The following is a 9,873-nucleotide window of genomic DNA, read 5'->3' on the forward strand; positions in this document are numbered from 1 at the left end:
CCCGCTTGGAAGGTAGTGGAAATTCGACTTAAAACTGCAGTCAGCTCTTTTTTTTTTTTTTTTTTTTTTTGCTCTTTCTCATTCTGTCTCTGAGTTTTCTCTTTGCTGTTCGTAAACTACTTCCTGAGATGCTTCCCATGCTGTTACAGCTCCTTATGAAGCAGACGATCACCTCAGTCCTGCTCAGGCACATGAAAGAGATGATCTGGAGGAGGGAGGAGCAGCAGCAAGTCTCATAAAAGCAGCATCCTACTTGTGCTGCTTTGACAAGACATGAAATAGTCCCATTCTTCCTGACCATCTTATTAATAATCAAAATCCATCCACAGAACAAAGGATTGCTGGTAACGTTTCAGCTGTCTGTCTGGCAAGACGCATGTGGGGAGGACACGGAAGAATCTTATGAAGAAGAGCACCAAAGCCCATGTGGGACTGTTTCATACCTGGAAGAGGTCAAGGAAGGTTTCTGGGGGCCAGGCTTTGGAGAGGGAATAGAAATCATGCTTTTGAACATTCTGCATCAAAGCTCAACCACTATTGCCTCTGGTACTTTTTGCTAGGAAACAAAAAGCTTCTGTGACAGCTACCAGCAGTTACAAGAGAGGAGCTATGTTACTACTGGGGAAAAAGTTCTAAGTCTGTAAATATGTATCTGAATTTTTAAACAAGTCCGTCTGGCTCTTTTCACAGAGCTTTTCAGCAAGCGCTCTACACTTCCAGCACGAGCACTGACAGTTTACTGGGAGCAAATCCTGTGTTTTATTCTGAAGAACAGTTGAGGTTTGGTGCTCTCAGGTATTTCATTTTTCCCTAATGTTCCTGATTCTGGGATCTGGGGTATAAATGAGAATACTGTTTTTCCTTAAAGCAAAAGATCCATTTTCAGCTCACAACTGCAAGAAATGCTGAAAAACGTAAACTCGAAAAAGACACAGACATCAGAAAGACCACATAATGCAAATATGCCACAATTTTTGAATGGCTTGGGGTAGCGAAACTGAACTTGTCGTTGTCCCTCTGCTGCACATGTGAAATTTGATGCTAAGAGTTATGCTCCCATCCTCAGTGAAGCAGACTAAGTAGCTACCTATCCAGTTAATGCTCCAAATTTGACCACTGAACATTGCAATAAGCTGCTCTCAGACAAGTTACAGATTCAGTGTTATTTGCAGAAATAACAACCAGCAATTTGGCATCCTCTGAGAACACTGTTATTTTCTAATGGGCTGTTCATGGTGACCCGAAACAGACAAAATTAACCTAATAAGGTATTCACTATGTATCATTTACCAGCTTGTGCAAGTGTCAGTCCAGAACGCAAGACCACATCTGACCTTTTAATAAATAGACACATTTTTCTAACAGCTGCTTTCTATCAGGCTCTGTTGTAAAGCAGCTTAGCTTTTATCTTGGTGGCTGATCAAAATATCCCTCCTCCCCTCTAGCACTGAGCATCCTGCTCCGTTAATGCTCCATAACTCTTATCACACCTCGTAAGCCCTGTTCCTGGGATGAAGAGCAGAAGGAGCATTGTGTCTTCTGTGGCCTCCTCTATTGCATGTGCAGGCTACCAGAAAATAAAAGAAAAAAAAAAACCCCAAACCATCAAGCACAGAAACAGCAGCCTAGTGTCGTGAGGTGATGGTAGGCGATGGGTTATCTCTGGCAGGTCAGCGTGTGTTGGGATGTCCCATCCATTATCGAGGCGAGTCTGCTCTACGTCAAAGCCAATGGATCAATGTGAAAATGAGACATTGCCCAGGTCAGTGCCCTGACTCTCGTACACTGACGCAAACAATGGTAGCTGTTAAAATGTCACTGCCCCTCCAAGTTACCACCCCTAGCAGGGAATAGCAGAAGCAACTGTATCTGTGCCAGCGCTGCAGCATACCTGTGGCACCCACCTCTGCTGGCAGCCCATATACAGTAGCCAGCCTGCAAATTCAGAGCTAGGATGTTCACTGCTGCAAGGTAGTCACCCTTGGTGGCTGCTCTTGTCAGCAGCCAGGACCCTTGCCCTCTGATCTGCCAGGGCTTCTGTCGTGCAGTTAGTTAGGTGCAATTAATTCAAGTCTCAGCTATATGCCTCAAGACCATTAAAGTTAATTTCAACAGGCAAAAGGGGTTTACAAATTGACAGTGGCAAACCAGTTACCTGTGAAAGAAGTGTCATCATACTGCATCAGACACTGATTCCTGAGTTGGTGCAGTGAAGCATGAAGCTATAACCTAAGTTTGCAATTACCCAGCAGCCCTGAAAATATCAGGGCCCATTCTCAGCTACCACCAGTGACAGATTAGGTATGGAAATCAGGCAAAGGGTTCCCAGTGAATGGTAATTAGCTCTATCTGTGGCACACTAATGACCAACTCACATAGGCTGGGGGATTTTTCAATATGGAAGTTCCTTTCCTTTGGGGTACAGCGTCCTCTGGCTTGAATCAATGATCATTTGTTACATTAATTCAGAGACAGAAATCTGCTACACTGCATTCATGCTCTTTAATTGTCCAGCCAGAGAAATCAATGCTTTTATTGAATTAGCCAGTTGCCACAACAAGTTTTCTCTGATTTCTAAGGCTCCCATGAATCAATAGGAGTCTGTCATTGCCTCTAAGTGGAGCAAAGTCAGACCCCAAGTCACGCTGGTGGATGAAAACACAAACATCCTGCAGAATTCTCTGCATTAGGTGTATATGAGACTACTTGGCAATCTGCTGAAAGACTACCTCCAATCACTTCCTCCCCTGCCTCACCAATTGCCCTCATCAGCTCATAACTCCACACCTGCCTTATCAATTCTTACGTCTCACACTTGATGTCTTCTGTCTTCCTGCTTCCTTATCAGCTTTGTCTGTGCCATAGGCAAGATCTGCTGCTGCTGCCTCCATATTGTCTTAGGTGCAGGTGTCTATGCCAGAAACATCTTTCCCTACACAAGCCTGCATCTGATAAACCTAAATGCCTCTCCAGGACTCCCTTCCCTATGCTGTTGGCAATAAGTCACCTTTAATCAAAGTGCTGGTCCAAATATTTTGGGTTTTTTTTGTGTTTTGGTTTTTTTTTCCCCACAAAGGTAATTTTGTTGTTGTTTTCCAGCCTTCCCATAAAACTGGCCATTTTTTATCAGCACAGCTGGCTGGGAAGCATGACTCATACATAAATTACCCCTTTTACTGCATTCCTTCCCTTTGTCAGCCCTTCTGCTGTCAGCTACATGGGACAGGACCATTATTCTTCAGTGTTTAGCAAACACTCTGCACATAGTGGGGGATACTGTAAATAAATGAAAATAAGACCTGAAATCAAATGAAAGCTGACTGACAGGACTTTTGTGAAACCACCTGAGCTTTGCAGGTTTTTAATCAGCTGTGCTGCATTGTTACATGGCGCTTACAATGGCTCTGCCTCACTTCTGTAGCATTAGATAGGATCGCAAGGGGATGGCAATGGAAATCAAGTCTTTAGCTCTTTTACCTGTGGCTCACTTCAGCTGATTAAGAACGATCTGTGCCTTATAGGCTGAGATGAATCACGTAACTTGTCACTGGCATAGAATGATGGATGGCCCAGCATTTATTGCTTAATGAGAATTTCTTCCTGGAAAATCAGGGGAAGTGATAGAAATTAATGCTAAGGAATGCCAGGTTGCAGGAGATGTCAAAGTAGAAAACTGATGGGGGAAATTTCAAAAGGCAAGTTGGTCCATAGATAGTGATTGCAGAAGTTCATAAAAATCCTTGTAAACACATTTTCTTCATGTTGTAAAGAAGAGAACAAGGGGGAAGGGCAAGTATTGCAAAGATGAGTAAGTGATAATCTGAGCACAAATGAAGATCAGGGGAAAACAGTAAATTAAGCTCAGGGGGCTGTAGTATTTCATCTACCAGGTGAAAGTAAAAGAAATAAGTATGACACCATGAAAATAAAATTGGTGCATTTCATGACACAGCTCCAACTAGGACATCAAACTAGTGTGAATAATATTACATGGTATTATTTGTAGGAGAAATAGCAATTTTTTCACAATGTCACCAATGAGAGGCTTGTGGCTGCACATGTGTTTGAAATGGTTATTGTTTGGACTGGATATGAATATATATTGAATATATCACATATTTGTTATATATCACACATTAGTTCACATATGTTCAAAAATTGAAAATGGCTTTATTCTGGAGAATTAATTTCTCCAGAAATTCTCACTGAATTTCTCCAGTGATATTGTTTGGGTATTTTTTTCATTTTCTTAAAAAAAAAAACAAAACCCACAAACAAATAAAAACCAAAAAAAACCCAAAAAACCAAACCACCAAGAGTCTCAACATCCTCAGAAAAACAATCCAAACCACTAATTATTGCAAGATCTGCAGTGGAATCATGCAATCAGCAAAAGCCAGCTGCAAACCAAGTAACAACAACTCTTTGCACAGAGGAGAACATAAATACTGATACCACTGAAAAGGTGAAACCAGAAGATGGGGAAGGACTGGAAGGAATTAATCTAGTGGTGGCTGCTTCAGATGAGCACAGATCAGCAGCTTTGAGGCATCTTGTTGAGCATGGTCCCTTCTGCCCAACTCAGAATGGTAGATTGGCCTGCAGGGAAGAAAACCAGTAGAGCATCTTTTATTGAGCATCTTTCAAGCTGGGCTGTTTTCAGAGTGAAATGCATATATAGCTACTACTGATGGGGTGAATCCAGCAAGAGCCAGGCAATGCACGCACAGCAGCACGACAGCAGGGAGAGCAGCAGTTGATGCTCCTGGTGCCAGTGAGGCACTGAAGGTGGAGAGAGCCCACCCTACTCCAAGTCCTGCTCATGCCACCCCTGAACACAGAGAGGGTTGCCGGGGAAAACACCAGCAGACCCAGGCACAGCCTCTGACCCGTACTAGCTGGGAAGAACCAGCCACAGCCCCAAGTTAAGACAAGCCTGGCATAACATGGAAAATTCTCTATGGATTAAACTGGGGAGGCTAAATCTACTCCCTACTATAACCCCAGCTTATTTCTCTTGTGCGAGGGTAGAAGCTGCTCCAGTTGTCACACTGGAGGACTGCAATGGAGCTGGAGATAGGACTTCAAATGCTGGACTTCCCACAGCCTTGTTGTTTATCCCTGCTTCTTTGGGAATACAAGGAACCCAGAAATTTAGCATTCAGGGTCTTCCTTACGCCCAAGAAGCTTAGAATAGGATCTGTTTAGCGTAAAATGTCTCTGAAGAAAAGAACTGTCCTCTTTCCAGATGGGATGATGCTGATGATCCAGTAAAATTAGGAACAGTGGATCAGTAAAGGAGGATTTCAGCAGAGAAATGTCAAAACTGAAAAAAAAGGACAGGATGTGAAGAGTTAACCATCCTTTCCCCAAACTGTAACATTAGACCTGAGTCTCTAACATTAAGCCAGGAGTGAAAAACATTTGACATGATTCAATCATGTATTCTTAACTCCTAGCCTTAGCGTGCTCCTTGCTGTGGTTTACGGCATCAGTGGGATTTGATGCTGCTTAACACTGGGATTCTGGCCCCTTGCAGGAGTTAATCTATAAATGAAGAATTCCCCATGTTCTGTTTAAATTATGTGTATCTGACCCATCATGATTAAACTGTTCTTGCCTGGAGAAATTGTTCCTTCCCCATGTGTTTGTTATAATGCTGGTGTATGCTTGTTGGGCACAAGACAAATTGAATGGACGTGACCAGGCCCAAGCAAGTCTTTTTCCAGGTTCTGACAAGGTGTGTATTTATGTGAAAAACAGTGTAAATAGAAAAAAAACCCAACAAACATACTCTCCAGAAATAGCTAAATGTCAGCAAAACTGTATGTTTTGGGAATTCTGTCCCCAGCATGTTTGCTTCATTTCAACTACATTAAATTAGTCAATAAAACACAGCAAAATAAACTGAAGTGTTATCCTGTCCTTATTAGTCACCCAAGTCCTATAACACAATGGGATGAGGCCATGATTATGTGATTAATGATATTATCATTAATTAAAAACCAGGGCTGGAGAAAACATTAGTTAGGTAAATTGAAGAACATGGTTGAAGTCTGTAGTTGTGTTTTGCAGGAAGTCCCATTAAGTTCCCTCCGGCCCTGCTGCCTTGGCCTGAGTCCCAGGCTCAGTTTTTATCACTGAACTCATATGGGGCCAAAATTGCTGCCCACATGCATCTGTTAATTTAGTCCAGGAAAACAGCTCTACCTGTTGGCTATCATTTGACTGCCTGCTCCTACAGCACAGTGGTGGGTGCTGGGGGAACTCGAACCTGAACTCTGTTAAAGGACTACTGCTGCTCTCCAAGCCTGACTGAGGGCTGACATGTACACTTCCTGTGAGCTGATCCATGTAAAAATAAAACTTGATGATAATGGCTGCTTTCTGAGAACCCTGCTTTCCACTCTGTCCCCCCTTCTTGTTCCTCCTTGCCGCTGGAATTTCGAGTGCCTATGCCCACAAAATGCGATCTACAACAGCCTGTGAATACACAGAGGGTTAAAATCCCAACAGCAATCAGGTGCTAGAAAAGCAAATAATCTTTAAAAGAACATTATAATGCTTCCCCTGGCCCAAATCTCCACACAATTACAGCATGACTGATAGCTCCTGTGACTCCAGAACAAGAGCCACTTTGAGTCACGGAGTCACAGTTTCAATACCTGAAATGTACAGACACAACCAAAAGCTAGTGTGGAGGAAAGGTGCTCTACTGCAAAGCCAACACTAAGCTTGCTCTCGCCCCAGAGGGGTCAGTCTCAGCCACCTTCTTCATTGCTGATCTGCAGGAATCAACAGGCAAGTCAGGACAGAGCTTACACCCATGAGCATCGCGACTGCAGCTGCAGGGTAATTAGTACCTGCCCCAGCTCTGCCCGATGAGGGGTGGTACTTGTCATTCCCATCCTGAAGGCTCCCTGCCTCTTACAGGTGGATTTGCCACGTGAACACAGGCCTAGGAATAATGTAACTCAGCCCTGCCCGGGGCTTTTCATCAATAGATTTCAACTGCACTGCAAATGCAGACACGTTGCTCTCTGTTTTCATGCAGGGAAACACAAACACCTGTCGCTTAATTGGCACAGGATTATCACGCAGGAAGCAGAACTTGCATTTCCCAAGTCCGGAGCTGGGCAAAGCCTGCTCAGAAGTATTCCTGGGGACCCTGGTTAATGGAATAGTAGCTACATGACTAAGTCCTCTTTTTCTGAAAAATACTACCTGGAAAATGTTGTTTTTTCTAGAACCTGGAAATGTTTATTTTAAGGCCTCCTGATCAATTCCAAATACCTGTTTATTAATGAAAAGCTGAAAAACTTTGAGGTGAAAAATAAAAAGGTTTGGTTGAATGATGTTTTCTGGGGAACAAACCCCTTACTTTTCTAGTCATTCCTAGCCATAAAACTTCAATGAGATTATTTTGAAAAACCAGAATTTGTCCTGTTTCAACTAGAGACACTGAGCAAGGAAGGTCAGAACAGAAAGAAGGCATCACAGCTGATTATGAATGCAGGTCATACAGGATAATAGCCTTTCAGAAAGCACAAGAAACTCCTGGGGAATCCAAAGCCATTGAGTTTTGAACACAGAAAAGAAACAACATTTATTTTCATTTTTCTTCATTAAAATGTTATCCATGTTTCTAAGGCCAAAATACAGTGACCTGGTCTAGCTTCTTGGGAGGGGAAAAAAAAAAGTGATTTATGAAAAAATGTTTCACTCTCTCTTTCCTTCTGTTTTTGTTGTTGTTAAAATTAAACCATGTGTAAAATCAGCAAAATCTGAAAATGGATTATTTGCTGCAACTAAGAACATCTTCTATTAGATTAAAAATATCTGCCAGTTTGAGACTGCTCCCAGCCTTCATTGGCTGTGGCACTCACGGCTGAACGATGCTGGACATGCCTCTTCATACAACTCTGTGTCTGTTTCCATCCTCCTGTTTAGCCATGATTTCTATTCAAATCACAATATCTTGTGGCAAGACCTGTTTTTAACCTATATCCTAGATCTTGTGGGTCCGGATCACAGTTAGCTCTAATGTAACACACGTAAATGACCACCTATGACTGTATTTCCAGGAAAGCCTCCTTGTGCTATCTGTGGCAAGTTACCATTTTTTCAGGCATGCTGCAAAATGGCAGCTCTGTCTGCATTTGCTGTCAGGTCTCCTATGAGGCTGTTAGTAATCTGAGAGTGTTTCCAGGGTCCCCTAGTGAGCTGGAAATGAACACAGATTCACAGTGTTGGCCCTTCCCTGTAAACCAGCTCCTGGATTTTCGGCAGAAAGGTGAGCAGAGAGTTTGATAGAACTGAGTCATGGGGTTTGTGCCCAAACTCTTCAAAGCCAACATAGGCTTCCACTCAGGGAAATGACTTTTCCCTCCCCATCTCCAGAGCCTCTCTCTTCCCTAGACAAGTGTCTCAGGGACTTTCTGAACCAAAGATGACTAAGGCTGAACTGCTATACAGAATGCCTCCGTTCCTTCCTAATCTGTTGCAGGCTCTCTCACCAAGCTTCACCGATTTCCAGATGCTTCTTGACTCTTTGCAATAAGCCTTGACTCTGTTTGCATTGTGTACTAAGAACTCCTTGATGACAATCTGCTTTGCTTCTTGCTGTAAATCCCCCATGCTCTACAACAGATGATGCCTGGTGGACAGTAAAACTATGTTGCCTGTCCCTCCAGGCTCTTGATGGGAGACACGAGAACACCCCACCCAGGGAGCATTTCATCATCTTCCAGATCCTGTCGGTGCAAATTCCAAATATCTAGGGAACCACAATGAATTAACATGCAAATTGAATCCTAAGCCGAGATTCATGTCACTGTCATCTTTATGTATTAGACTGTAGATCATGAAAGGAATTACGCTCCAGCTGGCTAATTAAGTAGACCTGAAGCAAACGAGGATAGCAGGCAAGGGCTAGGGTCTGGGAGCCGGGGTTCAAGTACTGGCTGAGGCAGAATATTCTTGTGTGACGATGGGCAAGTTTTTTAGGGGCAGTTTTGAAATGCACAAATGACAACAGAAGGCCATCAATGGGACCTTGAGATGGACTCTCGTCCTTGGCGAAGTACAACACAGATTTCAACTTCCTCTGTCATAGAGAGCAGTAAGCTAAAATAAGGGGACTGTAAGATGAGACAACTTAAATAAAAGGCTTGAGAACAAAGCTTCTCCCTGCCCTCTGGGTACAGGCTGGGGTCTACCCAAGGGTCTTTCCCAGCGCTTGACTCAGCCCAAACCTCAGTGCACTCAGGCAGCTACAGCTGGCTTTGCAGCATACTTCAGCCTCATCCGGGGAAACTGTAGCCAGAAGTTGGGGAAACAAGCCCAATTACCCATTTTAAAAACAAAGGTGCCATTTCTTACACAGGCATTTCGATGGTTCCACTCTGATCCCAGAAGGAAACCATCCCCATTTTAACTGTCCTAGCGCGCTCTAGTGGGAGACGGTTCCCTGCGCAGCTCGGCAGCACCCCTGCAAGGCTGCTCACCCAGCAGCAGCCTCGTCACCCAAGGACACAAAGTTATCCAGTGGAGGTGTACAAAGAGCTGGGTGTGAAGGGAGACGGCTATAAAACCAGTTCCACTGGAAATGGTTCAGTGATTTCAGTGGTCACACTAGAAAAAAGGTAAAACAGCCTGGTGTTATTTCAGGATAATGTCGTTTCTTCACAACTACACCAAAATAAATCCCCAAACCCCAAGACAACATCTCCCCTTTTTAATGGGAATTCTTCCTTTCACATGAATAGCTCAAGAAGGCATGTGAAGAAACTCGAAGTGGATGAGTTGTTTTTTTTTTTACTGCAAACCCCATAGTTGCAATTACAAAGAGACCTGTTCATCCACGCCCTTCAA

This window comes from Phalacrocorax aristotelis, chromosome 5 (genome assembly GCF_949628215.1).
Source record: "Phalacrocorax aristotelis chromosome 5, bGulAri2.1, whole genome shotgun sequence".
NCBI classification, from domain to species: Eukaryota; Metazoa; Chordata; class Aves; order Suliformes; family Phalacrocoracidae; genus Phalacrocorax; species Phalacrocorax aristotelis.